The sequence below is a fragment of the Eptesicus fuscus genome, chromosome 11 (assembly GCF_027574615.1).
Source record: "Eptesicus fuscus isolate TK198812 chromosome 11, DD_ASM_mEF_20220401, whole genome shotgun sequence".
In the NCBI taxonomy this organism is placed as follows: Eukaryota; Metazoa; Chordata; class Mammalia; order Chiroptera; family Vespertilionidae; genus Eptesicus; species Eptesicus fuscus.
In genome coordinates, this window is record NC_072483.1 from 75,768,629 (window position 1) to 75,785,408 (window position 16,780).

The 16,780-nt window shown below is 36.1% G+C and overlaps 1 protein-coding gene across 1 annotated transcript in view; it reads right to left on the bottom strand.

Annotated features, from left to right (window-relative positions):
• The window catches only part of VWC2L (von Willebrand factor C domain containing 2 like), a 139,574-nt gene that overhangs the window by 97,571 nt on the left and 25,223 nt on the right, over window positions 1-16,780 (bottom strand). The gene's annotated exons all lie outside the window — the stretch shown is intronic.

Sequence of the window (16,780 nt, forward strand, 5' to 3'; positions counted from 1 at the left end):
ATAAGCTCAGTCTATCTATCTATCTATCTATCTATCTATCTATCTATCTATCTATCTACCTAATCTATATCTAGATGAATATTCACTGAGGAGGTGGCTTAAAAAATGTAGTAATTTCTCAAATTGTTCCATGAAATTCTAATAGATGTTCAGAACAAACTATGGTGACATGGAACACTAGTCTATTGGAGATAGGACTGGTGTTCTAGTTCTCTTCAATCTATTGCCTGTTTGGGGGTTATCTTCTGCACCAGGGTTCCTTGTATGGAAAAGTGGTTTTCACTCATCAGGTATGAGTGAACATGCATGATCATAATATGATTTGTATCAACATTTGTGTGGTCTTAGATTATCTACGATGTGTTTGTCACTTTTATTGGCAAACACCTATAGCTTTGGTGCATGGATACACAGACTTTTTATAGTAACTATTTTTAATTTCTTCATTGGAAAAATACCCCCCCCCACTACTTTGTGACTCTAGTGGTATCGTCTCCATTCCCACCTTCAGAAGTGGGAGTGTAGCTTCAGCCTGTCCAACTAAGAATCACGTTCTTCCTTCTAGGGGTGTTGGTTCAGAAAACTGTTTATTCTCAACTCAGGCCAATTTGAGTTACATCAAATACTTATGGTAGATAAACCGTCTATCCATCCCCCTATCCTCCACCAGACATAGACGGATGAGGAATAAAGCCTGAACATTCTGATAGCCATTTTGTCACCAAGAAGGGCCTCAAAATATAACCAAAAAGAGAAATGCAGAACAGAGAAATGACAAAAAATGACAAGTCCTCCTATTGTCTAAGTCCCTTGATACATTTAGGCCTAGAACCAGGTGTCCTTGGCTTTTTCAGATATGTGAAACTTTTTGGTTTAAGTTAAGTGAAGATGAGGTTTTTGTTTGTTTGATTGATTATTTTTTGTCATTTGCAACTGAACTGGTCCTCACCAATGCAACCAGAAAAATGAGAAACTAAAGATAGAGTGCAGAGCACACTTATTGTATTGGTCTATTAAGTCCTATGAATTCACACATTGGCTATGGGAAAAGAGCATGAGATTTGGACAGGAAATAGTGGTGAATATTGGTTTATATATAACTTTTCAGGCATGTAATCCAATGATAAGTTGCTAAGCCCCAGTCTCATTTGTAAAAGGATTGTTGAAAAAATTAAATGAGATTACATGTGTACAGTACTTAACCTAGCTGCCCAATAAATGTCTATTTTATGGACAAATTACCTTTCACAGCTATACTTTTATCTAACTTACTCATCTTGCAGTGCATATAACAATGCCTACTTTACCCATTACTGGTTTAGTTCATTCATTTATTCATAGATTTTAGTCTCCAATAAGTTTCTATGAATAACTGTAGTCTTCTATTTAAATTACACATAATTATATACCCATGAGATGCAAAGTAAGAAGTCTGCAAGCTCTATGGGGGTGGGGGGAGGCATGATTTAGGCTTTGAAACCTTTTTTCTTCCAACAGGTTTCTGGAAATATAATGTTAGAACATGACCCGTTTGGATAATGTCATCATCCTCATGTTGAAAATATTATTGAGTTATTATTGCAAACAATTAAAATTACCAATAAATTATCAAAATAGTCTTTAAAAATCCTTGTGGAGAAAAATATTTTGTAACCAATAGGATACATTTCATTAAAATATGCCCTTAAGCCTAATTTTTAACCTAGTCTTAATCAGACTGTGTCATGATTACCTGTCTCAATTGGGGGCTACAAACTGAAGTTCTGTTACTTCAGCTTACTTATTTTTTGAGAAACAAATACTTTTTATTTTTCTACAGGGAGTCTTTCAAAATACTTTACGCATTTGCTGTTAAAGTCCCTGAAACAACAGTGGAAGTCAATGTTTTCAATTTCTGAGAACGAAAAGAACAAGTCACAGATGCTATCATTTGCAATTAGATTATTCTTTACCTGCTGGTGTTTTAAGTAAAATTATATTAGCTAGGATAGTCAGAGGAATAGAGAGGGAAGTTGACTGAGAGAAATATCAAGTGGTGTGGGAGGGAAAAGAAGGAAACAAAGAAACAGATTCTCAATTAAACTTTCCTATCTGCATCTTCTTAATTTCCTTGGCCCTAATCTTTAACCTATTTTTATTCTTTTCCTAAATACTCACTTATCAGGTTTTTGTTTCTTAATGTGGGAGATGAGAGCAGGAAATAATACAACAATTTCTTTGACCACCCCCAATTCCTAATACTTTGCCAGTTCTCTACATAACCAGATACTAATGAAAAGATATCAGATATTTACTAAATTACAAGCACATGCAATCTTTTCAGCTGTGTTCAAACTAGTGGACATAACAGTTCAAATATTCTGTAGTAGAAAAAGCATAAGGACCAATAGATTGCCCCATATTGTAATTAATTCCTACAATTAATTCTCTCTAATATGCTCAAAGTGACTTAAAGTTCTGTTTACTTTTTTCCCCGTAGGCACTCTTTAAAAGATTTTTCCTGTAATTTTCTTTGAGCATATTGCAATGACAATTAATTGCTTCTTTGTTTGTTTTCTTGCCCAGATTTTCCTTAAAGTTGTGAGTTTCTTGAAGACAGGGACTAATATTAGTCACCATTGTATTTCTAGCAGTTAACATAATGCCTGGCAAATGGTGTATACTCAATAAATACGTGTTGATTAAATGAAGAAGGGCAGTACATACTTGCTAAACTGAATTGAGCACAACCATGTTGATATTTTAATTTTATTGTGCTATTGAATATATTTATCATGACAATAACAATACATGCCATTAGAAAGATATAGATGCTAAAAAGGAGCTCTCATCAGCCATTTTTCAACATTTTACTAAAACATTTTGGAATTTTTTTTCTTCCAAGAAATTTGAAATACATTTTCATGTGTTTTTTATTGTTTGTTTGTTTTTCAAAGTTGATCTGGGTGTTGTGTTTCCCAAACTTTTTAACATGCCAAATCTCCTAGTCTTCTTGAGTAAATTTTGCCATTAACATTCTAACTACACATCTTTACTTGTAGGTGCACAAGTACTTGCAAAATCAAAAAATAACCTTGAGAATCATTTGATTGGCACTCAACACCAAGCAGCATATAAAAACAAATTAAATTATATAAAATACTTGTGATAAAAATGTACAAGCATTTCTGCTAAATAAAAACAAACCAACAAATACCTTTGGGACAACACAGAGTATGTATTTATTTAGTTGAAAACATGGGCCCTCTGAAAGTGAGCAGAGCTGAGTTCTAGTCCTAGCTCCTTCTGCGGTAACCTTTTGAACAGTTCACTTTCACCTTCCAGCCTTGGGTTTTCTCCAAGTATAAATTAAGAGATTTCTATCAAATCATTTCCAAGGTCACTTTCAGTTTTAAAGTTCTATTCTCCTATGATTTCCAATTTTATCTAGAAAATAATTTTTGGGGAAAAATTCATTTATAGAGCCTGTAGTTCAACCCTTTTCTTAGAACTATATCTATTCTGTAACGGGTCTATACCTGTATGCATATTATCACCATAATGTTTTGCATATATTAATAGTTTATTTGAGGACTTGTGTGTAACATCATTTTCCCTTTGCCTTTTTTTAAAAAGTCAAACCCTGTTTAAAGGTTGGCTGTAATTTCCCTAGATGCTTGAAGAATGCTGAGACATAGGGAAAATCAATTCTGTTTCTATTCTTTACAACCATGCTATAAAGAAAAATAATCATATCATGAGTATTCATTTGTAAAGACAAGATTCTATCTTAGGCCTTTCTTCAAAAGGAATGAAATAAAGTTTACATTTTGCTTAAATGTAGGAAATTTTAAATAGCTGAAATGAATGCAGAGCAGTTTTGGGAAATTTATTATTTTGTCCTAATGCCTTTCAAGGTGATGCTTTACTTCTAGTTATCCCTAAGGAAATATAGACATCACAAATGCTATGTAGATTTTCTTTTCATCTTCTCAAATACAATATACCCATGATCCTTTAAAGAGTTTTTATTGTGGAAGTATGAATTTGAAGTGGACCCACTTTTCACATCAGGATGAATTGACTGCATGGATCACATTGGAGCTAATTGGTTGCTTCCAACTATTTGACAGTTGTTTGCACAATAGGTATGGAATGTTCTCTTAGGCTTATTTTATTTTGTGTATTTTTCATCATTGGTTGAATTCAATAGTAAAATACAATTATTTGATGTTTGTGATATTCACAATGAGATAGAAGTTTAAAAAATGATTAATTTTTGTTCTAAAAATATTTATTAAATTTATTTATTTAAAGTATTTAAACTAAGATCTGAGTGTCTTTCAATCAAAATAATATAAAATTTTGGTAATATTTTTAAGTAAAAAATATTTAATGCCTTTAATGAAGATTCAATGAATAATATTAATTTTTAAAAAGCTCATATCTTCTGCTCTGGCTATAGTGGCTCAGTTGGTTGGAGAATCTCCCTTAACACCAAAGATGGTAGGTTCAATTTCTGGCCAGGGCACAGCACATACGTGGGCTGTGGATTCCATCCCTGGTCAGGTATATGTGGGAGTCAACCAATCGATATCTCTCTCTCTCTCTCTCTCTCTCTCTCTCTCTCTCTCTCTCTCTCTCTCTCTCTTTCTCTCTCTCTCTCTCTCTCTCTCTCTCTCTCTCTCTCTCTCTCTCTCTCCCCCTCTCTCTAAAATCAACTTTAAAAAAGCTCATATCTTCAACATCCAAGAAGGGATTTATAAGTCTTAAGACAGTAATTATGTGCTGTGCTTGGTGGTTTGTCAAATGAACCAATTTCCTCCTGAGTCTTGCCTCTTTCTCTTCTGCAAATTCTTGTTCTCAGTGTTTGTCATTAAACTGAGTGATAAAATTAACCACTTTATAGTCTTTATATTTTATTACTTTTGTTCTTGCCATATAAATTTTCTTTCCCTGCTGATCTAGAGAAAATCTCTTTTAAAATTCTACTAGTCAGCTAAATCTTTTAAGGTGGCAAGTTAGGAATGTTTTAATGTACTTAGCTGAAAAGCATAATCAGAAAATGCATTATTAAATGTCATTTCTATTTTATGGCAAATAATAACCTCAGCACTATGAAAATTACTAAGTGTTTGGAATCAGAAAAATCTGGATTTGAAAGGTAAATACATCATTAATGAGGTATTTGACACATTATTTTATATCTCTAAACTTAATTTTCCTCATTTACATAAATGTTTGTATGTGGGACATGTATGTTGGCAGGCTAGAAGAGGCACTATTTTTGATGGGTTGAAAAGGTGTTTAGTGTACCTCAGATGATGCTGTATAGGGGGCTTATTACTTCACTCAGCTCAGGGACCGGACCGTTACCTTTGCTAGGAGTGAAAACAGAATTCAATTAAGTCTTTTTTTTTTTACCATAATGCTGCATGAATTCTGACTTGAAAGGCTCCCATGTTCTCCTCTGCCCTGCAGCTTTAATCCTATGTTGCTTTTCTTTGTCATCTATCTCCATTCTTTTTTTTAAATTTATTTTTATGTAAGTATAGTTAGTGTATAATCTTACATTGATTAGTTTCGTGTGTACAATATAGTGATTCAATATTTTTATACCTTACAGTGTGATCACCCCACTAACTCTAGTAACCATCTGTCACCGTGACATCACAACATTATTGACTTCCCCATCCCCTTTGTACCCATCCCCCACCCCCTCCCTTCTGATCACCATCCCTTTGGTGCCTGTTTTTCTGAGTCTGTTGTTTGTGTTTAGATTCCACATAGAAGTGAAACCATATGGTATTTGTCTTTCTCTGCTAGGTTTATTTCACTAAAGAAATCATCTAATCCAAGCAGGCAGGACAAAGGGTGCAAGACACCGAGCCTTCAACACATGGCCTCAGTCCCTGCTGCTGTCTGTGTTGCCCCTATTTGAAATTCCAACACAGAAAAAGATTTGGACACAGCACTGCTGACTATTTTGTTATTTAACAGCGCCAAAAACTGACTGGGCTGAGCCTTCCAGAAGGCAGGCGTCTTGCTTTATGGACCTCTCTGCAGAACCCATAAAAGTGACGGCGGGAGGAAGAGAGGACTCGGGGCTGGCTGTCCCCTACCCTGACAAGCAGCAGCATTTGTGGCTGCTCCGAGCCATCACCTCATACAAATGAAGCTCATGGAAGCAACATAAGTACTAGTGTGTGTGCAGGAACTTCCCATTTCCCTTTTCTCAACTGAGGGGTATCCAACCATAAAGATGTTTCCAAAGAGGTTTAACATTTCTGATAGATTGATCTGAAGCAGCTCAGAGCTACGTTAAGTATCAGAGGTGCTACTGCCAAGAGCTTCATTCCTCAGCCACAGCGATCCCTGGAGAGTTCCCCAAGAAAAGATATCGGTTACAAGTTTCCTTTGTCCCTGTTTTATGCCATATTTCTGATTTCTTTTCCAGCTGCACAATTGGGTTTCTAGAATTAAATATCATGCCCTGTACTTAGTTGTTCTCCCTCTGCTTCATTACCAAGTCACATTTCCTGGATTTGTTTCATGTCATGTTAAGTTCAGTTGATTTCACCAAACCCTGACAAATCACATATTCAGTCAATGTTCATGGCTTCCTTAAAAGTCCAATCCCCATTTTTCGATGAAATCTATCATTAAGGATAACACTGACTAAAGTATGACATTAATTTTGCACTAAAGTGACCCATATATTACATTATGCAGTTAAGTTAGTTCTTAAGAAACAGGCGCTTTCTGGGTCCATGACAAGATTATGAAGCAGTAAAAGGTTAAGCTGGACTTGGTTATCCCGGCAATCATCCTGTTTCTTCTAAGTCACCTCGATGTACCGTCCATCAACATATGCACCGCTAATCTTAGTGGTCAACTACAAATAGGAAATAAATCTTCTAATAGGCACTCCCTTCCCATTGCATGCTGCACCCTAGGCTCTCTATGTGACTGACAACTCTTCTCTATGAAATAGAAGACCAGTACTTTTCAAGAGAGAACTTAAAATAACCCAGAGAATAAAATTTCCTATTTAATTACAGTTCTTCCAAAGGAACAATATGAGTGTTTGTTCATTCATTCGTTTATTTAAAAATGTGCATGTATACGTACAACGTATTGTAGGTTGTGGGGATACAATAGTGAACAAAACAGACAAAAATCTTTGCCTGATGGAATTTATACTTGTGTGCAGGGGGGAGACAAGCAACTTAAATGTGTAAAATCTATATTATTCAGGTAACAGTAGGTGAGATGGAGAATGAAAAACAGGGAACAGGGTGGAAAGTGGTAGTTTTGAGTGTTACCTCATAGCTCGCAGAACTGTATGGGGATCAGAGTCCAGGCACTGAGGTCCTAGGCTTCTGAGCGGGAGGGGTGTCTGAGACCAGTAGGGAAAAATTATCCTAAATATCTCAAGTCCAAAAGTGAGGGTGAGGCTGTGACTGTTGGCTGAAGAAGTGCTAGGACTTTTTCAGGAACACCTGGAGTTCTGGGTCCTTTTTTCCCCAGTGTCAAGGGAGGTAGAGGACCAAGAGGTTCCATCTTACCTGTAAGAAAGGGAATCTGGGAACCTGTGCCTGGGGAATGAGTCTGTTAGAGACTCTGGCTCCAGACCTCTGAAACTTTGAGGAAGATGGACTAAATATCTTGCTCGAGGCCTCCAGGCTCATCTTGTTCAAATGATTTTGAAGACATTCAGATTCAAAGGTCAAGGCACACTGTTTACATTGCAACTCTGTTTGGCTTTTGTCTGACTGCACAAGGTTTACATTAATTGGTGGGAATGAAAGGTGCGGGGGGGGGGTTGTGTCACGGGGGGACAGGGCTTGCTCTGCACCTCTATCTCTGGAAAGCCTGTACATCTCCATGGCGATGCTGAAGTGAGGTACAGTGAGGACAACTTCCTCATGTGTCTACATCAGAAAGGAGGCGTGGATGCAGCGAGACTCTGAGACTTGATCTGTGCCTTCATCGTCAGCAGTGACCCCTTTGAGTGCCTTTGAGAACTATGTGGGTGTCTGAGCATGCAAGGAAAAGCTGGGGGTCATAATAGATGGCAATTCCACACTTCTGAAACCAAGAAGTTGGTCTCTCCCATGGCCAATGACATAAGCCTGGGATTATTTTTCATAGTTCATGAATCTTGGCAAGACTGAATGCCTTGGCTTACCAGTCAGACCTCACCTCGCTTAATTATTCCAAGAATCCAATTCAGCTCCCAAGGAACCTGCTCTTGATACCAATTGCCCTGTTAACTGCCATCCTTGGTTCACAGAGGTGTTCTATTTGATATTACTGTATACAATCCTAAAAGTCAGCAATATTATATAAAAACATAATCGAAGAGAGGCTGAAAAGTAAAAGAGAAGGTGAAGTTAAGAATAGAAATGCATCGCCATCTCTGGAAGATATAGTCAACTCTTTGCCAAGTTACTAGTTTTGAGCCAGACTATCTTGAGGTTATATGAATATTTAGGAAGATGATAATGAGTACATGCATGCTTGTTACTCTTCCTCTGGTCTCTCAAGTGCCCTGTGGGGTGATAAGCTGAACAATAAAGTACTACACAGCACATGAAGGAGTGAGTGCAACTATCGAATATGTCTGTTCCCATGGGAGTAAGTGTGTGCTTTGTGGGAGGACCGGACTGGACATTCCAAAGCTTTCTGTAGGGAAAATACAGTCCCTAAGCGTTTCCTTATGTGGAGGAGGAAAACAAAAAAGTTCATGTTTTTGCATGTGTTGGCTTTCCTTTATTTTCTGAAGGACCGGGTAGTCCTGATAAGTGAAAAAGAGATGTGATTAGAAGGAAATGAATATGGCATTAATTTTCATTGTGTCAACATTGTACAATAATGCTTTTGAAATCTAATTTGCTGATGCATTAAGAAGGAATCCTGTTGGTTTAAGACAACATAAATATCAATATTTCCTTTCATATTTTGGAGGAAGCTCTATGAAAGCAATAGGAAATTATTGTTTGTGGCTCATTAAAATAGCTATTTATAATTATTCTGTTTTGACATCTACTTTATATGAATATGATAATGCTGACCTTCAGTTATGGAGTCAATGAAATGCAGATTTTGAAACTGCCTTTGATAGGTTGTGCTTTCATCACGAACTATTTTCAGGGGCTCTGTAGAAAATGAATATGTTGCCAGAAAATTTTTCATCTTTAGCGTGTTTGTTTTCAATGTCTTTGTTTCACTTGTTACTAATTATCTACCTCAGAGGAAGTGAGAAAATATCAAATTAAGGTGAGATACTTGCATCCAATATTCAAACCTAAAAGGCTGATTCTGCAAGATAGCTTCATGAAAATATCAATGGATAGACTTAAGTGAATATTTTAACAATTGTCTTCATAGGTGCATAAAATGGGCAATGAGGTTTGTCCAAATGCTTTATAAGAAATTTCAAGGTAAGGAGTTGAAAGTCAAGTGGTAGGATTATTAGTTGGTTAATTAATTTATAGAGTACAAATTGCAACAAGGAATTATAGTGCAATTTCTGAAAAGTAACACATCATTGATTATTTAATTAAATTACAACAGTAGTGAGAAAATTTACATAATCTTTTAAAGAAATTTTTCTGTTTTCTCTTTTAAATCATAATTTTAAATTATAAGGATAATACATATCTGTTGTAGGAAATGTAGACATTATGGGTTAGCAAAGGGAAGAAAGTAAAAATCATCCATTAGCTTACTGCTCAGAGTTAAGTACCATTAACTTTTTGAAGTATTTTCTTCCAGTCTTCTTTATACATATGATATATATTCTTTTTAAACAAAAATAGGATTATCTATCTATCTATCTATCTATCTATCTATCTATTATCTATCATCTATCTATCAATCATCTATCCATCCTTCTGGCCTACTAGTTTATTTTAATACTCTGAACATGGATTGTGTGTGTGTAGAGGGTATTCTTAATTTTTTAAATAATATTACTTGTAATGTTCTCTTAGTAGTCAGTTCATATATTCTATAGTTTTTCCATAAGAACACCTCATTTTTGAATATTTAAGTATTAGGTTTTCTAAGTTTTTGCTATTATAAACAACTCTGTAATAAATATCTCTACATACACATTTTTATACTAGAGGCCTGGTGCACAAATTCATGCATGGATGGGGTCCCTCGACCTGGCTGGCAACTGGGGCTGTCTCACCCAATCCCAATCAGGGCCATCAGAGCCGGCTGGCTGGAGGAAGGGACCACAAGAGGTTGGCCGGCCACGGGAGGTTGGCTGTGGGAGCACAATGACCACCAGGGGGCAGTTCCTGTGTTAAGCATCTGCCCCCTGGTGGTCAGTGCACATCATAGCTACTGGCTGGTTGTCCGGTCATAACAGTCGCTTAGGCTTTTATATATATAGATACTAATTATTTCTAGAAGTGAAATTGCTGGATCAAAGTGATTTTCAAGTATACAAGCATATCCTATGTCAATATAACAGTTTTATCTTCTTTCCAATTCTTCTCTTCCAATTCTTTTTTTTTTTCTAATTAAATTAGCTAGTTCATATCTACTCTCTGTTTAAAATTTTAAATAGTGGGCATTGCTATCTTATTCCTGAGTTTATGAACAATGCACTCAGTGTTTTTCTTAAACATTATTCTCTCTTTTTGGCCTGAGGTAGATATAATTTAATTGTAAAAATTATCTGCTTAGTCTTATTTGATGAATAGTTTTTGCCAATAGTTTTTGCCGATTTATGTCTAATGTCTTTATGAATATATACAAATAAAATATGATCTTTCTCTTCAATTTATTAATAGAATAAATTATATTAAGAGAGTTCCTAATCTCTGAAAGCCCAATATTTTTTCATAAATTTGATACCAAAACTCAGTTGGAATGGAAACTGGCCTAAGATGATGCAAGATTCCATATTTATTCAGTTTCTGTAATATAATCTATATATATAAAAGTCCAGTGACTGAATGGCAGAATGACCAGAATGACCGGAGCGACCAGTCTCTGTGATATGCACTGCAGCAGCCAACTGACCCTATCAGGGCCTGATCAGCCCCCCCAAACTCCCATGTCCCCTGCCCCTGGCCATCCCTGCCCCCCGATCGCTGCCCCCACGCCTCTCTCCCGTTCCAAGGTGCCAAAGAGCTGCCCTGAGACCTGGGGGGAGGGCTTGGTTCTTGTCTGTGCTCCTCCAGACCTCAAGAGCACCAAATTACAAATGTGGCTGCCAGGATGGAAGCCCGGCTGGGAAATGGGAGGAACACACAACAAAGAGGATGAGAACTGAGGAAAAGCCTGCCTGGAAGAACCCACACTAGGGACAGCCACGCCCCCCACCCCCAACTCCAGCCCAGCCCCGAAGGCTGCCTGACAGACTCTATTGCAAGGCAGGTGTGGAGAGGGTTCCTTGGGCATAAAAGGGGGGCGCACGGCGACCCCTGCATGCCATCGCTGCCCCTCACGAACTTGTGCTCACTGCCGCGCAACCACCCACCTGCACCGCAGCCACTGCCTCCTCGTGCTCACACTGTCACCTCCTCCTGCACTGCACCCCTGGCCGGCCTTGGGCACCCCTTCTCACCCTGCCCTGCCTCCACCTGCTTACAATGATTGGGATGAACAGGACAGGCTAGCCCAGCCTGCAAGCGCATTCCCTCAACTGCCTGCAGCCCCTCCTTCCAACCGGCCCTGCCCTGGTTCCCCCCCTTCGATTGGGGGCAGGGTTGGCCAACCTCCTGCATCCCCTCCCCCCTACTGTCCTGGCCCGATGGCCCTCATCAGAGCAGGCCAGTGGACCCTACCTGTGCATGATTTTGTGCACTGGGTCTCTAGTTATTGTATATTTTGTTGTAGAAATGTTAATGTTATTGACTAAAGAATATTGCACTATACCCTCTGGCAATGTAATATATTATACCATATATGAACCCCATAAAATTCACAACCCAAGAGCTTTAGATTGGGGATTTAGTATTTTAATAGTTCTTAATTACTAATAAAAAATAAGGTTTCCCTCTACTGCCTTTTTATTAGTGTGTAATCTTTGGTTTGTATTAATATTATACTGCAGGGAAAAAGAAGAAATGGAAAATTTTGTTCTGTTTCTCCTCTGGAAGAGTTTAAGTAACATATTTATATTTATTTTTTCTTTAAAGGATTGCTATAACCTTTCAAATTATAAAGTGCAATAGTTTCTTGAAAATTCACTTAATTTAAAGGTCCATAAAATAAAAACTCAAAGTTTCCTGCTTCTACATTCTCACTTCTACTCTTCTGATCGCTATTAAATATTTGCAGTGTATTATTCTAGAACTTGCTCTATGTCACATACCAAAATAACAAAAAGTGCTTAAAATTAAAAAATTATCCTTGGTATATCTCAGTTGGTTGGAGCATAATCCTATAAACCAAAAATAAAAAAATGTGCTTAAAAATAAAAAAAATTAGCCTAGGTGTAGCTCAGTTGGTTGGAGCATAATCCTATACACCAAGAAGTGGCAGTTTCATTCCTGGTCTGGGCACATAGCCAGATTGAGGGTTCCATCCCCAGTCCGGACCTGTGTAGAGGCAACTGATTGATGTTTCTCTCTCACATTGATGTTTTTCTCTCTCCCTTCCTCTCTCTCAAATCAATATTTTTTAAAATTGCACAATTAAAAAAATAAAAATTAACCTAATTTACTAGTGAGGCTTAACAGTTTCATATCTTTTAAACATCTGTAATTTGTTTGTGAACTCCATTTGTGTACTTTTCTGCTGTTTTTATTAACTCAATTTGTAAGGATTTAAAGTTCTAAAGAGATTATCTCTTGTCGCCCCTCCCTTTACCTTCTTATTACTACTCCCTACAAGTAATCATTGAATCATTATTGATGTTCTATTGTGTAGCCATTTAGCTCCTTTTCTATGTACAAAAAAATTTAATATTTATTTAAAATTATATATCTGTTAACAATAAAATGTTTTAAATATATATATATTACTTAAAATGTATGCATTATAGATAGGATACATTATTATATTATGTATAAAATAATATGTAATCTACTATACACTGCTTGCTTATTTTACACAACAGTAGAAAATGTCAGTAAGGTCCTTTTAAAGGCTGAAATAGACTTCATTACTCCATTGAAGGTCTATTACATTTTCTCTCACCCTTCCACTCCTAAAACGCAGTGAAAATTTAGGACATGAATGTGGGACAAAGTACAAGAGCTGGAATTGCCTCCTTTCCCCTATGTCACATGAAAATTGTGATGGAAACCACATTCCTAACAATTGTTCTAACATTCTCAGCCCTTAATATGTTTGCCAACATCATCAGTCTCAAATATTATCATTACAATATTGGAATCTCTTTAATTTCTAACTCCTTGACCCCTTGTGAATTTAAGCAAATTGCCATGTATTTACCAGGCATTTGGTTTTCTTCTGTGAATTTCCTTTATATGCCCTTTGCTCCTTTCCTTCCTTCCTGTGGAACTGTTTTCCTCTTATTTTAAGGAGCTCTATGGATATGAAGGATATTAACAAATACGTGAGTCAAACCTTTTCTCCTAAGTACCTCTAAAAGGCATCTGATGCTTGTAAAGTCTCCCCTCTCTCCTATTTCCCCCTCCCTTTATTGTCTTTTTTCCATTTGACCTTTTGGCTAGTCTGTTTCCTGCTTTATTTGTTTCACTACTAAACTAGAAGAGAGTAAGGGATATGGAATTAAATATTTGAACAGGGCTTATGACAACTTTAGCTTAGTTAGAAAAGATATGAAAATGCCTCACTTAGTGTGTATGGAGGATTTTGTGGGTGTTTCCTGTTTATTACAATTTTTCATGAAGTGACTTTTCCCTCAGAACCGTGAATAATGACTGAATATATATCCCAGCAAAAACATAGAGCTGGCTGACATACTGGCTGATGAAATGTAAAAAATGCAGTTTGTGGTTCAGATGCCCCGATGATCATATATTTTAGTAGTCAAATGTATGATCAGTTACCAAATATTTGAAATATTTATATGATACTCCAAGGTAGAATGTTTTCTTCAAGCAGATGCTGTGCTAATCTATTTTTTTCATATTATAAAAACAAACAAAAAAGCATAAAGAGTATTCATTAATTCACAGGGAAAGGATTGGGACTGAAAGATAGGTCAAAGTAATATTATCTTGGGGACAGAAAAACAGTCTGGAAATGTCATACTTTGCAGGAGGCATTTGGGTTACTAGCTCTTGCAGGTGTATGGAGCAGGGAGAAACAAATGCTTAATGATACTTTTAAAAACAATACATTTCTATGTTCCTATGTTAATTCCCCCAATCTTCCCCAAATAAATAATTACTGTCCTCTTGCTACTCCTGGCTTGTGTTTCCTTAATGTTTCTATTTTATATTCTGACCAAATGGAGAGTCATTATTTGGTGCTAAACTAACTTTAATTTAATGGACTATATTTTATGGCATGGCTATATTCATTGATAACCATTGAAAAGCTTGCTTGAGGTAATCATTAAGACCAGAAAATTGAAATTTTCCTCCCCCCCCCAAACATCCTATGAGAAAAATGTTACAAGTATATGTCATTAAATTTATTCATAAAAATTACATTATGGAGAATAAAGATGGGCTATCATTGCTTATTTAAGGAACATATTACTTTGTACTTTATAATGTTTTAAAAAATACTTGCATCTAAAAATAATTGTACATTTTCATTGGCAACTACTGTTTTCTGGAAAACCATACATGTCCATGTACTTCTTTGCTTTTTTGTTCTTAAATAATCTGAGAAAAATGATTTTTATATTAGCTGAATATTGAGTTTTAATATTAGGTGTGGTAGATTCTATTGCTTTAAACTTTCATTTTATATGTTTAATGCCTCTTGCTCTTGGCAAATTATAATTCAGGAAAGCAGAAAAATCTAGTATGCAAAATCTAGTATTTGCCAGCCAAGATAAGCAGCATTTATGCAAACTGAAAATTTTCAATATTTATGAAGAATTTTAAAACGTATAAAATGTGATTGGGCTATTTACAAATTAAGATCTAGTGCCTCTACATTTTTTCCACATCTTGTTTTTACATATAAGAAAATAGTAGTATCCTTTAAAAATAGCTTACATTATAATGAACAAACCAGTCTTGTCATATAGAATGAGACAGGATTATCATGTATTGGAAATTGTTCTAGATCTATTTTGTCATAGTGAACATCTGTTTCCCGTCACCTTTTCTTTACATGGGTGATCTGTTTCTGTTTTCTGGGCTAGGCTTCCAATGAGGGCAAGCAAGACTAGGCTCAGTCTGTTGTCTCATAAAATACTGGTAACCCTGGTGGACATAAGCATTCTCTAGTGGTCCTTAGTATGCTCCTCTTAGCAATGATTATACTGTACTTTTGGGCACAAGTGACTAATTACTGGAATTTAATAATTAAAAAAAGATAATTTCATAACGTTATAGTACAAGAGTTAGTATTCCTGCTAACTCTAATGTAGGCTCATTTCCCTTATTTAAAAAGGAAAAACATTCACTTGGAAATGGTAAGAGAAAACAGAAGTGGTTGTTTTGTAGTGCTTCATGAACTAAAATTTGGAAAATTTTACTGATATTTCTTGTTCTATCAACATATGCTCTTCAGGAATACTAATGGATTACTAATTGAACTAATTGAACAATTCAAGTCCATTCATTGTTTTTGTACAAAGAGGGTTTCATTTCAAGACAAATTCCTACTCTGGCAAGCAATAGATTGAAATAGGATAATCTTGGTGACAGATTATGTATGACTAGCTTATAGTGGCTGATTTAACATTTGACATGGAAAGTAACCCTGGATATATTATAGGCTTTGGTGTGGCATAACAGGGAGATGTGGCAGATGCATGTGTAAAAACTCTCTTTTTAAATGCATGGTCTTTTATAGTTTAATTCTGTGAGTATTCTGAGTATGTCCAGACAAGAGATTTTAACTGGAAGCATAATTTCATTTACCCTAAATGTAAAAACAAAGCCAACCAGGGCCGCTTAGGGAAGAGAGAATCCTCAAGGACCTATTTAGACAGTTGCTTCCAGAGAGAGAAAAAAAAGTGTTCAGTCAAAGACTTGTCAATCCTAATTGTAAAGATTGATTAGGTAGCTGATTTTTTCTTCCTTCTGTCCTTGGAGAAAATGAAAAATAACAGGTCCTCTTCCACTTTACACTAACCATTCATATACTTTATGACAGTTAGGTTTCCCTGGAGCCTTCTCTTCTCCAGGACAAATTATGCTAACTCCTTCAGTCTGTCCTCATAGGTCCTATTTTTCAACCATTAAATCATTGTAAGGTTCTCCCTGTACCTTTTCCAGTTTCTTCAAAATCCCTTTAAAAATATAAAGTCTTAAATTTTACATCTTTACCTATATTAGAAAGATTAGAATGCCAGGGGAATATTTCTTTCCACATTCTACGTCGAAGAGATAGTTACTATGACACAGGTCAGTTGGGTGTTAGGGAAAAGAAGAAAAAGAGAAGCCAGGTGAGCAGTTTAATATTCAACTCATTGGGTTTATATGATCAGAAAGAGTAAAAACTGGGTCTGATAATGTGTCATAGGATTCTTCGTAAGCTTTTTGGAAAGATACTAAAACATAAAATTACTATAAAATCAATCAGGCTGCTTTTGACTTTTCTTTAACTAAATAACCAGATACTCCTCTTTACTAATTATAATTCTGCAAAGTAAAACATTAGTATGTGAACTAACATTATGTCAAATTCAGGACCCCAAACATGTGAAATAGAGGAT